Raw genomic sequence first — 20,743 nt, 5'->3', positions numbered from 1 at the left:
TTATTGCCAAAGGTAAACAACACAAATGCAAACCAAATGGAGGATTTAAAGAGAGAAAAAGGCACTAAAGACTCAAGGAAGTTCAATTGGAAGTAGGCTGACCAAAGATAGGCTCAAGAACCAACGAAATATTCATGCAAAAACAAGGGCCAATGCTAGTGCAGAAGAGGCACCAATGTGTTGCAACGTTGGTGCAAAATAGGGCAAGGTTAGGCGCAACGCTCTGTCAAAGGCACATGGGGTGTATTCGGCTTGGGAAAGAGATGTTCAACTCAAAAATTGTAAAACCGTCATAATGAAATCACTTCCTATGATTGTTCTTGGTTGGACGATAGAACAAAGGTCTATCAAGGAGGTAATCAAACACAATGGACAATGAAACCACCAAGGGAATTCTATCCATTCCCTAGCGGAATCACCAATTTGTTATTTTGGATTTCCCATTGCGGAAAAAACTATCTCCCCTAGTTCAGTGGCTGACCTAGGAAAACAAAGAGACAAGGAACACAATTATTTTCCTTAATGTAAATCGATAACAGAGTCAAACCTACCTAGAATCCTTTGCACACTTCACTCCTTATTTATATTGGAAGCTCCAATTCCAGCTCCGAATACCAAAATTAGAACTTGCACAGTCATATAACAGAAGCCAAGAAACTACGAGATCTATGTAGTATCATATAAATACTTCATTCAAAATATCAACGTGGTATTGAAACAAGTGAAATAACAACATCACATATATGAAAATAATGAATTCTTTGCATTAATATAAATTGAAGGATATTACCACCATAAGTAGTAGTTGATCTTGTAGAAGAGCTCCTCGAAGTTGTTGACTTGTCCTTTCCTTGTCACAATATGCACCTCCAATCACCCTAAATGCATGAGATGGTGAACACTCACTACAATGGAATAAGGGCATAATTACTCCCCAAAATCCAACCCCCAACCATATAGAAGAACGGGAATGTGTAGAGAAGTAGGGTAAGTTGGGAGTCCTTATCCAATTACCAATATGGGTTAAGACATCCACCTATGATGGAGGGATAGGATCAAAGGATAAGTGGTGTAAACTCCAAAGTAGGGAATGATAGGATCTGAATGTTTTATCCAAGGTAAGTAGTAGAAACAACTTATGTAAACTCCTAGAAGGGGAAGCTTCCAAAATTCCAATCATTCTCCCAAAATTGTAGAACTAATGCAAGTGAAAAGGGGAGCAGCCTACTAGTTACCAAAACATGCCACAACGAAGCAAGCTACTGGTGAACGCACTCTAGTAGGCTTACATGAACCGTTGGTCCTCAAATTAGCTCAAATGATGTAGTTTATGGCTAAAATTCTGGGTGATGAAGGGAACATTCTTAGGGCTTTGTGAAAGATGTTGACAAGGGGTTGTAGAATGTTGATTGATTCCTTTTGGAGGCTCACTAATCAGATGTCACAAAATGGTCAATAACAATTCACATTTCAATTGTAAAGTAGGAACAAAATGGATAATAACTCTTATAGATGACATCTTAACTACAATTGAAAAATATTTAGTAATGCCAATACCTCTTTTTGGGAAAATCCCTTCACCACCAGACTTTCTTGATCTCTTTCCTTATTCAATCCAACCTTATGTTTAATATTGTATACCCATATTTTTTGTAGATTATTTCTTCCTTTTTGAAGATTTACAGACTACTATTTTTTATTTTTCCCAATATGGAGTCCATTTGTTACTCCATTTATTTCTTCTAATTTTTTTTTCATCCACTTTAAACCTCTCCTAAAATAATTGAGGTTCAAAATCTTTAGTTAACAAAATACAATTTATCAGTGGATGTATTTATGAGGGCTTGTGAGACCTAGTATAGATGCAAATCAAATATGGTGATGTGTTTACTAGTTCTATATCTTGTAACAACCTTTTCCACTTTGTCTCCATCATGTTCTTGAATTGCTCATCAATTTTCTTCCAATTGTGCAATATTTTATTCTTTCTCTATAAATCTATCAACAATTTTCTTGACCTCCATATCACATATAGACCTTTTAAACAACTCTAATTCAATAAATGTAACATGCCCTCCGCTAAAATCTTTATGTTTAATTAGATCCCATAGACAGTAAACAAACTCATTATCCACATATCCTAGAAAGTAACATTTCATGGATTGATCACCTAACTTGTTTATGTTGTTTGGGAATATGAATAAATGCTTCACATTCAAAAAATTGCAAGTGAGAAGAGTTTATTTCTTATTGGTTTTAACTTCTTTAGGAATCCACCATATATGATAATAATATGTGATAGATTGATGAGCTAACAAGATATCCTTATTCATTCTTCCAAAAGTTAATTTCCTTTCCAAACTTTAACAACATATGATCTATATTGGATCATCATATATTTTTTTATCCATCTTAATTCTTTCAAAGTGGAAAAATTTAAGGAATCAACTTAAGGGAGTAGTTTTGGCCACAAGAATGAATTTGAAGCATTAGGGTTTGAAACCCTCTACGCTATTTTTAGTCCTTAAAAGAAGTTTTATAGGGGTAATCTCTTTATGCATAAGCATTGTAAATTTTGGCACTATTATACACACAAATATCTTTTGAATGATCCAAGAAAGATGCCAATCATAATTTACATAAACATGTTATGCCTCCAAGAATTTGACCTATCATAATTGACTACCATATTTGAATGTATGCCACATTAACCCCAATTACTCGTGGAAAATGGGCTATCCATGTGGAGACTATGAATAAGGGTTGAAGTTCTAACTCATGTCGATAGTTCAGTCAAATATAACCCCTTGTTGTCTATCAAGTTTTTTTATAACTAGGCCAGAAGGAAGAAAATAGGTTCCATTTATTCAAGCACATTTTTTCCAAGGTATAGAAGAGTAGCTAAGAGTGGGGATATATGCAAACATATATATATATATATATATATATATATATATATATATATATATATATATATATATATATATATATATATATATATATATATATATATATATATATATATATATATATATATATATATATATATATATATATATATATATATATCTCTCTCTATATATATATATATATATATATATAATATATATATATAGCGAGAGAGAGAGAGAGAGAGAGAGAGAGAGAGAGAGAGAGAGAGAGAGAGATGTTTCTTTATTTCATCCCATTCACCACATGTATCATATAACTCTATAAAGAGTGCCTTCTCCTTTCTATTTGCATTGTTTCCATTTAAAAAACATATAAAAGAAGCCTCACCTACCAACTAGGGTTCCTCTCAGATTGGTTTCCTAGACCATATCTTGGTTTTCATTATGATTAGTGTGTGTTTGTATTTCTCCATTCTTTATTTTCTATATTTTACTACTGTATACATAGGAAGAAAATGAGTAATTAATGAATCCAAATATATAAGGAAAAATAGCCCTCATAGTATAGATTCCAAATTTTAAACTGTTCTTATCAAATATATTTTGATGGACTACTTAGTGGAATATTTATGGAGTCAGACATATTAGACCGGTATCAAAGTATGCTTCTCTATGTATTTTATGTAAAGTTGCAAGAGACTATATTAGTTTAGGTAGGAAGTCATAAAATCCTAGTCATGGTTGATGAATTAATTTTTGATAACCTTAAAAATCTAGTAGAGGAGAGGCTTGTGTGATTTGTAGAACAAGTCATAGATATTGACTATATTGTGAGCCTCTTCATGGTGGACATAACCAATAAGATCAGTATATTTTGAAAATATGGGTGTTCCAACAAAGAGGTTAGATCAAAGGGGAAATCATAGAAATAAAAGGAAATAGAGGAGTCTAGGAAAACAAAAAAGGAGTAGTTGAGTTTGAGCTTCATGAAACATTCACAATTTCTCTTCAGGAGGAAAGAAAAGGTGGAGATAAAAATATATCGAGGGGAAATTGATTCTTTGAAATTAAATATCTAGTTGTTGCAGTTATAGGTTTAATTTAGTGTTCACCATATAGACGAGGGGAGGAAATTCTATTTACTTATTTGAAATTAGAAGGTGATGTGCTAACCTATAGGGGAAGACAAAAATAAACTTTGAGGTTGGAAGGGGATCATCTAGTAAGTAAGAGGGAGGATTTTAAAACTCTGATAAAGTCCCAATTCTATGATATTAGTTATGTAGAGGACTAGTGGATTTGGTGGAATTACTTTAGGTAGATGTAGGGACAAAGTATATAAGAGTACACCAAAAAATTCAATAAGATGGAATTAATGTTGGGTATCTCTCCCAAGAACCTAGATTCGTTCCTCGAGTATCTGGGTGGTATACACATCCATCTATGAAAGAAAATGATGTTATTGAAACCGATAATTGTGGATGGGACTTATGTGTAGTTTCAATACCTAGAAAACATAGGCCAAAAGATATAGTAGTCAAGTGGTTCAAATCAAAAGAAACACCAGGAAGATTACAAAGAAGGAAATAATTTTTTGGAAAGGGATAATGACAAGAAGATAGAAACACACCAATGAAGATAACTTAGATACTATTGCAACCATTGTAACATTGACAATTACATAGAGAAGAAGTGCTAGAAACCAAATCTGGAACTCAACGCGAAGAACCAGAAGAATGATGGGAAGGAAAAAAATATCATAGACAAAAAATTGAGAAATCAAGTGGAAAGGGACTTAAATGTGGATGGGAATATTCTCTACACATAAGTTGAGAAGGGAGTGAAAATCAACATCCTTTAACAATAGGAAGAGGAGGACATGACTAAACTCTTCCATATGAAGATATAGGTCAAGATGATAAAAGTTGATGCTCTATTTGTCACAGGATCACAAGAGAATGTCATTTCAACACATCTGATAAACAAAATAGGATTAGAGGTTCAAGATAATCTTGGCCCATATCCATTGGAATGGGTAAGTAAGGGTGAATGAACAAATGTAACGAAACAATGTAAAATAAAATTTGTATCACCATTGATTTTCTTCATGGAGTAGAATTGGACATAGTTACACTTCATGTATGTGGATTTATGTTTTGGATTCCCTATATGTACATATGGGATGAAATATTCATGTAGAGAGAAAACCAGTACCACCTTGTCAAAGATAGAAATCTTTCATCATCAACACATGCAAGGGAATGTCTAAAATTTTTCTGGGAAGTTCCACCCAAGATGTATATTTCATTATCTCTAGCAAAAAGTATTATTTATTATTCTTAATAGAAGCACAATCTATAGAATAGTCAATGAGAATGAAGGCATCGCTAGAGGGGTACACTAAGTAACAAAGACAACAACTTGAAGAGTTGTTAGAGCGATAGAGGGGAGTATTCCAAGAGCCAAAAGGGATACCACCCAAGGGGGAAGTAGAGCATGACATCCAATTGTTGCATACAACTAAATTCCTAATCATTTGCTTGTAAATGTAGTACAGAATAGAAGGAAATGAGGTGAGAAAGTAGTTGTTGCAGCTACTGTAGTAGGGTATTATTCAATCAAGTACATCGCCATGTGGGTCACCCATCATAATTGTGCCTATGAAGGTTGAGACTTGGAAAATGTGCACTGATTATAATGCATTAATTTCCCAATATTTTTTGAGAATTATTCTTTTATTTTATTTCCTATATTTATGTTATGCCTATCAAAATGTACTCTAAAATGCAATTATATCATAAATTGGCATATAATTGAAAACATAACATCATTAAATTAAAATCTTCATGCAATTCATAAAAGCACATGGATTATTACAACAAAAAATATATTATCATGAAAAATAAACATTTATATTTTTATTAACACCATCTTGCTCCATACATTAGACGTTAGTCCCAGAAATACATCACATTGTTCATATTCTCTCAACAACAAGTCATCCCTCAGCCGGGGCTTTGACTCCACATGGTGACAACTTACCTAATAGCTAGGTACATTTCCAATACCAAATTTGATAGGCCAAGGTACCAAACCCCAATAAACACCCACCAACCAGCTCACATCCCCTATCAACCCACGCCCATGTAGTGAACCCCCTTCTCTATGCTCACATTACCTTGGGTTGTGCCAATACCTCCAAGCTGTCCAACTATACTAGGTAAGGATGTCTTAGAGCTATTTATATTCTAGGAGTGTTTGTTATCTCTCGGGGTATCGTAGTATGCTCCATGCTCTCACATCGGAAAACCAGTCCTACATGTACAAGGTCATATATTTTTTCCCATGTAGGTCTCCAATCCCTTTTTCCTAGTCGGTTTCTATAAAACTTTCCCCTTCATAATACCAACCTCTTTGCTTTTATGTGCATATCTTTCCTTTGAAACATGACACCCTCGAAAGTCACTTAATCGAATTAAGTCAAAACCATGTGAAATTTTTAATAATTATTAAGTCATAAAAGGCTAGCCCCTTTATAACACCTGCTTTCTTAACCTCCCATATTGTTTCCATCTAACATGTTATGTAGTGGAAAGTGGTGGGCTCCAGTATTGTAGCAATAATGCTACAACTCCTGGAGCTCCCTATCTCTAATTTTATCAACCCGATAGTTCGTACAAACTTGGAAGCGACGGTGCTGTATGCACAAGTACTAGCTCTTGTCGCAGCTGTCACTTGGTCAGCTGGCACAAGTCCACTAGGGCTCAAGCCAACTTCTATAGACTCATAGAAGAAGCTTTCTGAATGATGGACGAAAGCTAACTCAAAGGAGACTAGTCTATTTGCAAAAAGAAACTGAAAGCCAACGAAGCATGAAAACCCTAGTAAACCCTAATTTGACTAGCTAGACCCTAACTATGCAAAACTGTGAATGAAACAACTACCAATAATGCCACTACTTGCAGTGAACTGAAATACATGCATCTAAGCTACTTGCATCTGAAAAGACATGTTTTTGTATTTTTTTATTAAGTGGTTGGATTTGTTGTGATGATGCTTTTGATTAGGGTTTGGTTGTGAAGGAGCAGTTGGAATGGAAGGAAAGCATGGGCAAGGTCAGGATGGCTAGGGGAGGTCCCAGAGGGTCTCTAGCATCGATCCCCAGAAGTCTACCACGTTCAGATGCTCAGCAACCGAGTTTGCAGACTTCTACAGGAAGTCTGCAGGGGATCCTACAGGAAACTCAGAGGTTTCTACAGGAAGTCTGTGCAATTCTACAGGATGTTTGGCCGTGGAGGTTTTGGGAGATGGTGAAGTGTTGGAGTGGTGTGGGAGGATAGGTGAGATGGAGATGGAGCTGGTGATGGCTCAGGAGCAGAAAAATCAGATGGAGGAAGAGTGCATGCAGTGGTTTGATGGTTGGAAGGATGGGATCAACGAAAGTGTAAGTAAATGGAGCTAAGTGATCAATGGATGAGTTGGAGGGTAAATGAGCTAGACAGAGGCCGAATGGGTGACTTGAGGAGAGATCAAGAAGAAGAAGAAGAAAGTGGAATGATATGGAGCAGCGTAAATGAAACAAATGACTTATGCACCAAAAATGAGAATTCACTAACCTATGATAACTGTGCCATGAAACCTATGAACAGCAATGGAAAACCAAGAAATGAAACTCGTGCATGGAAGTGAAATGTAGAAGTATGGTTCAATGTCAAAAGTGCATGGATGGATCTTCAACGAAAATGTCTATGTTGCAGCTTGCATGGAAGTGAGAAGAATTGCGTTTCTTTTTGGTGGTTGGTTATGGACTGCACCCCAATCCCTAACAGAGATGGCAGTGAGCCTTTACAACCTTTTTCTGGAGCTCCAATAGATTATATCTATCCTCTTCTAACCTAAGCAACTGGAAACAAATTCACCATAAACTAATCCTATCTAAGCTCATGAAAAAGACTAAATTAACAAACTGTAAATTCGAATTGCATGGTAAAGTAAAAAACTCAAAGTGCTGGAACGAAATGCAACAACATTACAACACCGAGGAGATCTATTGCTCTCAGGTTGGGCCCTAACCTAAGAGCTATAGCTCCCTTAGAAAACTCAGAATGAGATCAAAATCTGCCTTCTTTATTCATAATCTGATATCATGCCAAAACTGGCTTACAAAAGGAACAAACACCGAGCTGTAGCTCGTACTTCCAAATTACAAGAGCAATACAAAAGTTCAAAAAGCTCCTATCCAAGGCTACGGCCTCAGTATTTATGCAAAATGATCATCCAACAGGTGTCCTTGATTTGAGGAGCTCGGCTGTCCAACTGAAGTTTAAACTGCTGATCCTGTAGGACAGTCACAACTGTTGTTCCTGTAGAACAGTTATAACTGATGTTCCTGTAGAACAGTTGGCTGCCTCTAAGCTCGGTGGGGAGATGGATTGGAGCTCGGAGCTATGGTGGGAATCACGAGGAAGGTCCCCAAGACTGTGGACATCCTCTCCTAAAAACCAGCAGTGCCACCTCACTGTCTCCTTGTCTCCTTTCACGTGGTCTTTTCTCCCTTTTAATGCCAAAAACCTGAAAGCATCATGCATTAGTCACGTAGATAAAATGTCTACCCTTCTTCCTACAAACAACATGAATAAACTAAGAAATGCATGCATAAGCAATAAAAGATGAATGGTTTGAGCAAAGCAAGTAGGCCAAATGAGCCCAAATTATACCAAAAATTGGGGCTCATCATCACCCCCCAGCTAAACTATTTGCTCATCCTTGAGCAACTTAGTCCAAGTCCTCATCCTTCATTGCTTTCACTGCTTCCCTTGCATCCCAAGGCTCTATGGTAGTGTCCTCTCTGTAGATGTGAAACCCTGCTTTCCTGTTTACCTCTTCCCATTGTTGACTGTCATCTTCCTTTGTATTGCCTTCAGTCAATCCTAGCAATAGTGGTGGGATGACTTTAAGGCCAATCCAGCTGGCCTAGAGGCTTTGCATGGACTTCTTGTAAAGGTCAACCCTTGCCAAAGCTTCTCTCATCCGGATGGGGGTATGGTACTCTCGGATTTTCAAGCTGTGGGCCAGGGTATTCCATCTGTGTCCACAAGCCTGGGCAGCACTTTCTCCCAACAACCTTTCCATGTCTTCAAAGTGAGCTATGGCCTAGGCCTGTTGGTCCATAAATCTCAAGGAAGCTATGGGATCCGTAGCTAACTGTTGGTGGGTTGAGATGAGTGCCACCGGATCCTCTAGTTCCGGCCTAATGAACAGTGGTTCGCTCACTTCTCGGTTCATGATCGATTTTGCTTCAGCTGCTCTTTGATCCTCATGGTTTAACCATGAGGCGAAGGCCATAAATTGCATATCACCCAAGGCAATGTTGGGATCCCATGAGACTTCATTAGGCAAAGCCAAGTTGTGGAGGTAAAACTCTGCCAATTTGGCTTTGTCTTCTGCCGAACTAGTACTGCATAATTCAGAAAATTGTTGTGGGTTTTGGATGTGTGAAATACCTCTTTGTGCCAAGGTGTTTATTTGGAACTGTAGCCATTGATCCTTTAAGAACAATCCATAGGATTTTGCGGGCGGTCTGCACTGAATTGCCTCCATGGCCCAACTGGCCATGCAGGCCAATTGTGCTTCCTTTTGCTGCAGTTGTTCCTTTAGGGCTTGCACTTCAATTTTTGTCTGCTGTTCTGCTTCCTATAGAAGTGTCATTGGCTCTTCAAGACTGGTGGTCAGCTCCTTTTTGGTTGGTTGTTCTTTTGTGATGTCCTTGGAGGATGTTCCTGCTCCCTCCCTTAGTTCTTGTAGCTGCAACCTTAGCTTCTGATTTTCTTCCTGTAGAAGCGCCTGCTGGCAACTAGCCACATGTTTAGCCATGGTGAATTCACTCCTGACTTCCTTGAGTTGCTCTTGTAAGGGGCCGATGTCCGCCACGCCCTTTGATTTAGCGATCTGCATCCATGTGTGGGAACGGACTCTTTCCTCCTCTAGTGCAAAAAATAGAGGCACAGTAAATTTCTGCGGTATGATTTTGCCCGCCTCTAAAAAGGTGTAATATGAATTCAGATTGGGCGAAGGGCTAGGTTCTGGTATATGTTCTCTTGCTATCTCTTCAGGCGGTTCTGCCTCACCCTCCCTTGGTGATGAGGGCCCTTCTCCTTCCCTCTTTTCTGTTTCCTGTAGCCGGGCCAGAGTATCCTGTAGAACATTTTCAGCTTCCTGTAGCTGAGTTTTTTCTAACTTTTCTTGCCATGTATTTTTCTTTGGACTCCCCTTTTCGTAGGTGACTGTGATCCTGGAGGGTGATTTTTCCTTGGGAGAAGCAGGTGTATCTTCGATGACAATCGGGCTGCTGGATTGAGGTGGTGGCTTGCCCGTCTTTATCCTAACGCTTCTTCGAGCTTTAAAGTACAGAGGGGTCTCCCTCTTCCTCTTGTCTTTTTGCTTAGGTGGCATGCTGAGGCTAGCTAATACAACTGCTGCTTCCCGTGCCAGAATATCCACCTTCTTCTCTTTGGGTTTTACCTTTTCGGGGCTTCCTGTAGAAGCCTGTTTCTGCAATTTCGGGCTTCCTGTAGAAGCCTTTATCTCTGTTTTCGGGCTTCCTGTAGAAGCCTGTGTCTTAATGATTTTCGGGCTTCCTGTAGAAGCCTTGGTCTTTGCTTTTGGGCTTCCTGTAGAAGCCTGCTTCTCAATGATCTTCGGGCTTCCTGTAGAAGCCTTCGTTTTTGTTTTTGGGCTTCCTGTAGAAGCTTGTTTTTGCTTTCCTGTAGACACAGGTGTCTCCACCTCTGCTTGCTTGCCTCCCTGAGTTTTGCTTTTTGTTTTGGTTGCAGGTGCTGTTGAGGTACTTGGGCTGACGTGGACCACCTCAGCTTTGTCCATTCTGCTCTTCAGCCTCTTTTCTCTTGCTGACAGGATAGGTGTGCCACCTTTTTCTTTGTCCTCCTTTCCCTCATGCTTCTTCCTTTGTTCTCTCTTCTGTACTGTTGTCGGGGTCTCTTGGCCTTCTTCCCTCTGTTCCTCGGCCACTGCTTCGTGTTCCTCACTGCTGGAGGAACCCGTTTCTTCGATCAACATTTTAATGTCCCCATCTTTTGTCAAATTCCGGAAGGATTCCCATGAGAGGGGAACCTTATATGAATGCAATGCATCCTCCACAAGAAGCTTGATCAACCCATGGTGGGCTATCTGATCTGGTATTCCCTCTTTCAGCTTTGTAGCACACTCCATTAGAGACTGCAGGAGGTAATAAGGGATGCTCAGTTTTTGTTCTACAGGAAGGTCAATTCGGTGTCTTAATTCAGTGAGCAACCGAAAGTGATATGCATACACGATGCTGAAACGGCCTTCACAAGTAATATATTTCATGATTTGCAAACTGACTTCATTCCAAGGTGGCAACAGGCTCGTTCTTCGCACCCCGTTTTTGTCCTCCGAGAATTCTTCCTCAGGTGGAAAGAATTCTTTCTTTGCCTGCTGGCTCAGCTTTATTTCTTCCTTATCCCACGGCAAACCCATAGGAAGTTCTGTGATCCGACTGATATGTTCTGGGGTGAGCTTGAGGCTTAGGCCTCTGAAGTTCACTGTGGCCAGTGTCTGGGATTTAGGCTTCAGAGCCTGCAAGAATTCTTCGGCCACTTCATCATCGTAACCCTGCAGCTTATCACAAAAAGGCATCCATTGTGCTCTGGTGAAGAGCTCTACCACTGCTGGGTTTTCCCTTAATTTGGTTGAATCAGTGGGTTCCCGTCTTATAAACCCACCCGGCATGATGAACACGGTCGTTTGAATTAAAGGTGGCAAATGCAAAAGAGATTTGGTCTATTAAGACAGAGCATGCACAAAATCCACAAAATTCAACACAGTCTACTTATATCGACATGCTGTAGAACGATAGCATAGGCACAACAAACAACAATTCCACCAATATCTTTATGACCCGACTGTGGACGATGGTCTTGCCACTTCTACTAACCAGTTGCATGAAGAGTTCAGGGTTACCTCTTTAATTGGCCACCTTTTTTCGTGAGGCACCCGCTTCCCTGTAGATGACTGTGTTCCTGTAGAACTGCGCTCCTGTAGAACTGCGTTCCTGTAGAACTGCGTTCCTGTAGAAGCAGTGCGCAATTCTCGAGGAGGACTGTAGTTGGCCCGCGCTCGAGGTGTTCTTTACCGGCGTTCTGGTAGCCAACAGCTCGTCATATCAAAGTGCAGAGGAGATCAGAATAGCCACCCGAGTTGAAGTGTTGGATGATAAATGCATGCGCATGATCTAGCCGATTAGATTTTGAATCGGCGCAATCCGTGGCGTGGGGGATGAGCTGTCCCCGCCGGACCGTTGGGCGACGTCATCCATCATCCGCCTGCGTATTCACTTGCTGCCGCATTCATTCCCACAGATTTGCCGCCGCCTTTTCCTGTTAAACTCATGCTTCTGACGAGAGTGTTCTCACGTGCGTTCCGTTCATTCTCTTTGTCGTGGCCGCCACCCAAACATCCAATTACACTTTAACTAGACGACGTGGCCAGTCGACTGGCCATACGGCCGCTCAACCATTCAATTTTACGCTTTGCAAACAATTTCAAAGTAAGATTCATGCGATTTGATGGAAGGAAGGGTTGAGACACTTACCTGCGTGGCTGCACACGATTTTTCCAGTTCTTGGACGATGGTGAGTGGATCTACCTGCTGCATGCGACTTACACAGACCCGGAGGCTCGTGGTTACAGGCTGCCAACGATGGGGTGGATGTTTTGCTTGCATGCGCCCGCGTTTCATTTCAGATGGCGGTGCTGTGAATGGTATCCACTCGAGCAGGTTGAACTGTTACAGGATTCCCGCGAGGTGTCTCGTAACAGTCCTTTCTCCTTGGGTGCATGCTACACGACGGAGGTTCTGGCCTTTCAATCACGTTCCCGGAGCTCTTGATGCCTGCGGTATGAGATCCCTGCATTTGTTTAACTTTGAAAATGGCTTTTCCCGCGAGAACTCATCGATCTTCTTTGTTGGTGCAGGGAACTTGGTCGCATGTCGACAAGGATGGTGGAGCAAGGTGACAGCAATGTGCAAGGGTGCCAACAGAGGCTTGCATGCATCCAAACCAATCCATAGTCGCTAAATCTCTTTTTAAGATGAATTATGGCCGTCCAAAACTCCTACAGGAAGTTTCCTGTAGAACACAAAGCTTCCTGTAGAAAGTTCGGCCTTCCTGTAGAAAGTCTGTACTTTCCTGTAGAAAATCCGCGCCTTCCTGTAGAAAGACTGCATCATCCTGTAGAAGATTCAAACTATGATAAAATTGCACATACCTTGGAAAAAACATGGATATCCTTGGAGGAGGTGCTGGTGAGGTCCCTTGACAATGATACGGACCTTTGGCTTTGAGTTGGAGGGTTTCCTCTCCTCCATAGAACATCTTCAACCCTTCTACAGGAAGTTTCCTGTAGAACACAGAGCTTCCTGTAGAAAGTCTGCATGCAATTTTACCATATTTTGCTTATTGTTTTTTTTCTTTTCTTTTTTCTTTTTTTTGAAAGATAATAGGGGCGCCTCAAAGAGGTTTTCACCCATGCCATCTGCCCTGAGCGCCTCAGAAAGGTTTTCACTCAAGGATATTTTTCAAACCTTTTTTTCTCTTTTTTTTGAAAGACAATAGGGGCGCCTCAATGAGGTTTTCACCCCTACTACCTGCCTTGGGCGCCTCAGAGAGGTTTTCACCCAAGGATCTTTATTATTATTATTATTTTTTTTTTTTTATGTCCTTCAGGGTATGCCAAAAGCAGAGGCAGAACCCTTCTCTATGACCAATACAGATTTCTCCATAGTCTTGATGAACTCTTGTCTGGAGAGAGGTCTCTTGTAGATCTTCAACCGATGCCCATTGACAAGCATGGGAATGGATTCCTCATCAATGGTTCGAATAAGGACAGATCCATTGTCATGGCATCTTTCCACTGCATATGGTCCTAGCCATCTGGTTCTCAGCTTCCCTTTGAAATCTTTGTATCTGGAGTCATACAACAAAGCCCAATCTCCCGGCTGAAATTGCTTGTCATGGAGATGTTGGTCATGCCACACCTTTCTCTGAAGTTGAACCACTTCTGAGTGAAGGAGGGCCTGCATTCGGTGCTCATCCAGGCCATTCAGCTGCAGCAGCCTTTCTTGTTGTGCATGGCTGAGATCTAGGTCCAGCTGAGCTGCCATCCTCAAAGTATTGTATTCAAACTCAATGGACAGCAAAGCTTTCTTCCCATAGACCAGCTCATACGGTGTGAAGCCGGTGGTGGTCTTCCAAGTGGTGTTGTAAGCCCATGTGGCTTCAACCAGGCGATCTGCCCAGTCCTTTCGGCTGCTGCTCACCACTTTAGTCAAGATCCCTTCTAATGCTCTATTGGTGACTTCCACCTGCCCATTGGCTTGAGGGTGATAAAGGGTGGAAGTCCTATGCTTGATCTTGTGATGAGCTAGGAGATCTTCAACCAGGTTGGAGGTGAACTGGCTCCCTTGATCGGTGACCAGCTCTCTTGGATAGCCAAACTTATAGAAGATGTTATCTCTTAGGAACTCGGCCACCTTCTCTTCTGTTGCTGCTTTGATTGCTTTGGTCTCGGCCCACTTTGTCAAATAGTCAGTACACACAATGATGTAAGTCCTTTGCCTCGAAGAGGGGTTGATCGGGCCCGCAAAGTCCATGCCCCACTTCTCAAATGGCTCAAGAGTCACTTGAGGTTGGAGAGGCATCTCATCCCTTTGGGTCGGTTTCCCCATTCTTTGGCATTGGTCACACTGACTGACATATCTTCTGACATCTTGATGAAGTGTGGGCCAATAGTAGCCTGCCTGCAGGATTTTGAAGGCAGTTCTCTTTGCTGCAAAATGTCCTCCACAAGGCCCATCATGACAAGTGAGGAGGATATCAAAGACTTCCTCCTACCTTACACAACGCCTTAAGATCTGATCGGGGCCAAGCTTGAACAGATTGCCCCCGATCCAAGTAAATGAGGAACTTTTTCTGATGATTCTGCTCTTCTCTCTGGAAGATAGGTGTGGAGGGAACTGTGCTGAAACAAGATAGTTTGCTATATCAGCAAACCATGGAGAGAGTACTGAAATAGCAAACAGATGTTCATCGGGCATCTGGTCATCCACTGTTCCATCCTCATCTGCAGACAAATCCAATCTCGATAAAAAGTCAGCAACAACATTTTCTCTACCTGGTTTGTCAACAATGGTCAAATCAAACTGCTGCAATAAGAGTAACCATCTAATAATACAAGCATTCACATCTGGTTTATTCATTAAATATCTAATTGTAGCATGGTCAGTATGTACAAAGGTCTGGTAACCAGTAATATAATGTCGAAACTTGTTCAGTGCATGGACCACAGCCAAGAATTCTTTCTCGGTTACAGTGTAATTCAGCTCAGCTTTGGACAAGTTTTTGCTAACAAAGTAAATGGCATATGGAAGTTTCTGCTCAACTTGTCCTAAAGCTGCACCTATGGCTTTGTTCGAGGCATCAGTGTGGATGTGGAAAGGTAGGGCCTAGTTTGGACCTCTCAGGATTGGGGCTGACACCAACTTGTCCTTTAATTCATTTAAAGCCCTCTGACAATCGTCAGTCCAATTAAACTCCACATCTTTTGCCAACAGACCAAACAATGGCGAGGCTAGCTTGCTGAAATCTTTAATGAATCTCCGATAGTATCCTGCTAATCCCAAGAAACTCCGGACATCCCTTACCTTTTGAGGAGGTGGAACCCTCTTGATGAGAGCAATCTTGTTAGGATCCACCTACAACCCTTGGCAAGAAATGGTATGGCCTAGCACGGTCCCTTCAGTCATTAGGAATTCACATTTTTCAGGACTAAGGGACAAGTTCATCTCGGTGCATTTGGTTAGGACTTTTCCCAGGTTGGACAATGCTTCCTGGAAGTTGGCCCCATAAGGAGTAAAGTCATTCATATAGATTTCTACTGCATCATGGACCAGCTCCGAGAAGATGCTCAAGACAGCTCTCTGAAAGGTAGCAGGAGCATTGCACAGCCCAAAGGGAAGGACTCGATAGGCAAAGGTACCCCAAGGACAAGTGAAGGTGGTCTTATCTTGGTCTTCCGGGCTGATTTGGATTTGGTTGTACCTGCTAAACCCATCCAAGAAAGAGAAGAACTTCTTTCCTGCCAGTCCATCCAACACTTGATCTATGAAAGGTAGAGGGAAATGGTCCTTCTTGGTAGCTTTGTTCAGTTCTCGGTAGTCCACACAGATTCTCCATTTCCCATTTTTCTTGGGAACCAACACTAGAGGGGACACCCATTCACTATCTGAGATGGGGTAGATGAATCCGGCATCCAACAGTTTTTGCAATTCTTCCTTGACAATGTCCTTAAGGGCTGGATTCATTCTCCTCTGAGGTTGCCTAACTGGTTTACAATCCTCTTTGATGTATATATGATGGGTACAGACCGAAGGATGGACTCCTTTCATTTCCTTATAGCTCCAAGCAAAAGCATCTAGGTGGTTGGCCAACAGACTACACAGCTCCTTTTCCTGGGAAGGAGATAGGGAGGAGCTGATCTTCAATGCTTTCTCAGGGCCGAACTCCACATTCTTGACTCTGGGAGTAACAGGGTTGGTTGTACAAAGATCCACTAGGGTGCTAGCTTGGGCATCCTCCACCAATTTCTCTAAGGGTAGTGCACTGGAAGGTGGATTCTGGATCAAGCTCTCGATCAAGTCATCCTCGGTTGGGGGGTCTCTTCTAGTGGTATCTAAGGTGCACAGAGGTGTTGAGTACACCTCGTCTTCCTCTCCTTCTTCCAACCAGAGTGGTAAGTCATGCTCCAAGGAGGGTTGGGCAGGAGGGTATAGGACTAGCTGCTTGGACATGGGACCAATTTGATGGTCATGTTTCCTGCACGACAACTTATGTAAGCATCTGCAGTAGCTAACCAAGGCCTTCCCAAAATGAGAGGATATCCAGTAAGCTTGGCCTTTGGTTGCAGAACCAGGAAGTCTGCAGGGTATTCCCAAGAGTCAATGGAGACCAAGACATCCTCCACAATCCCTTCGGGAGTCACGGTGGAGCGATCTGCTAATTGCAGTACTGTCGAGGTCTTCCTCAAGGAACCCTGAAGATTGAGTTTAAGCATGGTATCCCTAGTCATCACATTAATGGCGGCCCCCAGATCAATCAAGGTGTGAGGTATAATGGTGCCATTGATGTGAACATCTACTACAGAACTTCCAGGATCTAGGTACTTTGGGCAGATGACTTGTCCTAGCATAAGGTCAAACAGTTGTCCTATGACATTGATAGTTGAAGCATCTTTCTTCCGTCTGCCTGGATGTTTGAAACACTTCTCCTTAACCAGTTTGTTGTATATTGGCACATCCTTGATGGCTTGGAGAAGTGGTATTTTTACACACAACTGCTTGAGCTCACCCAGAAGCTCATCTTCCTCTGGGTTAGGTTGTGTGGTGGCTGTTAGTCTCTCAGGAAAGGGTGGAATACCCTTTGGTTCACTTTCCTGTTTATCTTCCTCATCCTCTGGGGGAGGAGGTTGGCAATCTAGTAGAGTCTTTCCAGATCGAAGATTGATCTCCTGGATCTCCACAGCATAGGTAGGGCATGAGGTTTCCCCAGTGTATACCTGTTGGGCCTGTCTATTGTTGGGGTTCGGGTTCGGTTGAGCAGGCATTTGAGGTTGCCTTGGAGGAGCAGGAGGTAATGGCTGAGGTTGAACTGGTGGTGGAGGCAAAATGGCAGGAGGAGTGTTGTATTGGGGCCTCCACCCCGGCTGAGGTGCATTCCATTGAGGCTGTGGCTGGGCATGTGAGTGATATGAATGAGAAGTAGGTTGAGTGGGGTACTGAGGTGGATAAGACCATGGAGGAGGCATGGACCATGAAGGATGAGCAGGGGGATCCCAGAAAGGCATAGGAGTCGATTGGTTGGGGCTGTAATAGGCTTGAGATGCCCCTTGCATCCCCTGCTGATAGGGTCTAGATCCCTGCGGCCTCCTTTGGTTGAGGTAATAGAGAGGCTCTGTGGGAGCTTCTGTCCCTTGGTACATGGCTTTAAACCCAGGTAAGGTTGGACACTGATTTGTGGGATGGTCCTCCTCACAAACAAAACACACTTCAACAGAATGCAATGGACATTCGTTCTTAGGGTGTCTCCTTGTGCACCTAGGGCAGAAGACCGCCAAGGCCCTCTCAGCTTCTTCTTTCTTTTGCTGAATCCTGAATGTGTCAAGCTGCATGGCAATGGTCTGTCTCACCTCACTCTTAAGATCTTCTAATTGATTTGCAAGCTCATGTTTGGAGAAAGGGACGCTAGTTGAGAGGAGGTTTCCTCTACCACGTTTCTGAGCTGCCCTGGAGTGGTTTCTAAACACAGTCTTGATGTCCTCATAAGTCAGTTGGTAAATGTCCCCCCCAGCTAACATGTGAAGGGTATCTAAGAGGTCTTTAGGGACTCCTCGGAGTAGGACCAACTTGAGGGATTCAGGGTCAAGTGTACACCTGGCCTGCTTATAGCTTAGTTGGAACCTCTCCTCATAATCCTCTAAGGACTCATCATTTCCCATGGTCATCCGAAAGATTTCCCCCTTTGTTTCCTTGGACCTACAGTAATCCCGGTACTTGGTATTGAAAGCTTGCTGCATCTGAGCCCAAGTGGTGATACTATTCCCAGGTAAGCCCATGAACCATAGTAATGTTGCATCCTTAAGAGTGGAAGGGAATAGTTTCAGCTTTTGCTCATCTTCAGTATAGTCATAGGTTCTACAAAGGACAGCAAACTCAAACAGGAAGGTATCCGGATCTTCAGTGGTCAGCCCATGGAAGTGAGGTAAGGCGGAGGGGCTAATCTTCTTCATTTTCATCTCTCCATTGGTCTCTTGGATGGGGAAGGCACCTTCTATTCTCTCATCTTCTCTTCTATTATCAGCCATAGCTTCAAATGGAGTGGTCTCTAACTCTTCTTCTACTATAGGGTCTTTGGATATCTCAGGATGTTCCCCTATAGGTTCTTCTGGGTCACTGTCACCAAAGAAGAGAGAAGGGTGACTTAGTGATGTGGTGGGGGTGTTTGGTAGGAATTTGCCTGATCTATCTCGGTTCCTGCGAGGCATGAAATGGAAAAGAATTTCTTTTTCTTTTGATTACTTTTGCTTGCTTTTCTTTTGGTACCTGCAAAACTGAGACAGATTGATCTACAACTAACTATGAAAGATGCAGAATTAAACTGAAAGCAGGAAAGAACTAATCTACTTTGCTCAAATGAAATTGCAAAAATGGAAATGCTAGTCTACGCTTGCAGAAAGGAAATGTTAATCTATGTAAGCAGGAAATGTCTATGCTACTTTTGCAGAATGGAAATGAAATAAACTACTTAGCAGAAGGTAAGAGTAAGAAAGTAGAAGAAAAGCAACAATTACTAATACTCTGACGCTTCCCCGGCAACGGTGCCAAAAAGATGGTGGGCTCCAGTATTGTAGCAATAATGCTACAACTCCTAGAGCTCCCTATCTCTAATTTTATCAACCCGGTAGTTCGTACAAACTTGGAAGCGACGGTGCTGTATGCACAAGTACTAGCTCTTGTCGCAGCTGTCACTTGGTCAGCTGGCACAAGTCCGCTAGGGCTCAAGCCAACTTCTATAGACTCATAGAAGAAGCTTTCTGAATGATGGACGAAAGCTAACTCAAAGGAGACTAGTCTATTTGCAAAAAGAAACTGAAAGCCAACGAAGCATGAAAACCCTAGTAAACCCTAATTTGACTAGCTAGACCCTAACTATGCAAAACTGTGAATGAAACAACTACCAATAATGCCACTACTTGCAGTGAATTGAAATACATGCATCTACACTACTTGCATCTGAAAAGACATGTTTTTGTATTTTTTTATTAAGTGGTTGGATTTGTTGTGATGATGCTTTTGATTAGGGTTTGGTTGTGCAGGAGCGGTTGGAATGGAAGGAAAGCATGGGCAAGGCCAGGATGGCTAGGGGAGGTCCCAGAGGGTCTCTAGCATCGATCCCCAGAAGTCTACCACGTTCGGATGCTCAACAACCGAGTTTGCAGACTTCTACAGGAAGTCTGCAGGGGATCCTACAGGAAACTCAGAGTTTTCTACAGGAAGTCTGTGCAATTCTACAGGATGTTTGGCCGTGGAGGTTTTGGGAGATGGTGAAGTGTTGGAGTGGTGTGGGAGGATAGGTGAGATGGAGATGGAGCTGGTGATGGCTCAGGAGCAGAAAAATCAGATGGAGGAAGAGTGCATGCAGTGGTTTGATGGTTGGAAGGATGGGATCAATGAAAGTGTAAGTAAATGGAGCTAAGTGATCAATGGATGAGTTGGAGGGTAAATGAGCTGGACAGAGGCCGAATGGGTGACTTGAGGAGAGATCAAGAAGAAGAAGAAGAAAGTGGAATGATATGGAGCAGCGCAAATGAAACAAATGACTTATGCACCAAAAACGAGAATTCACCAACCTATGATAACTGTGCCATGAAACCTATGAACAACAATGGAAAACCAAGAAATGAAACTCGTGCATGGAAGTGAAATGTAGAAGTATGGTTCAATGTCAAAAGTGCATGGATGGATCTTCAACGAAAATGTCTATGTTGCAGCTTGCATGGAAGTGAGAAGAACTGCGTTTCTTTTTGGTGGTTGGTTATGGACTGCACCCCAATCCCTAACAGAGATGGCAGTGAGCCTTTACAACCTTTTTCTGGAGCTCCAATAGATTATATCTATCCTCTTCTAACCTAAGCAACTGGAAACAAATTCACCATAAACTAATCCTATCTAAGCTCATGAAAAAGACTAAATTAACAAA

Source organism: Pinus tabuliformis, chromosome Q, assembly GCF_031772625.1.
Source record: "Pinus tabuliformis cultivar Carrire ecotype Pingquan chromosome Q, CPIR1, whole genome shotgun sequence".
Lineage (NCBI taxonomy): Eukaryota > Viridiplantae > Streptophyta > Pinopsida > Pinales > Pinaceae > Pinus > Pinus tabuliformis.
Note: the sequence above shows the minus strand (reverse complement) of the source record.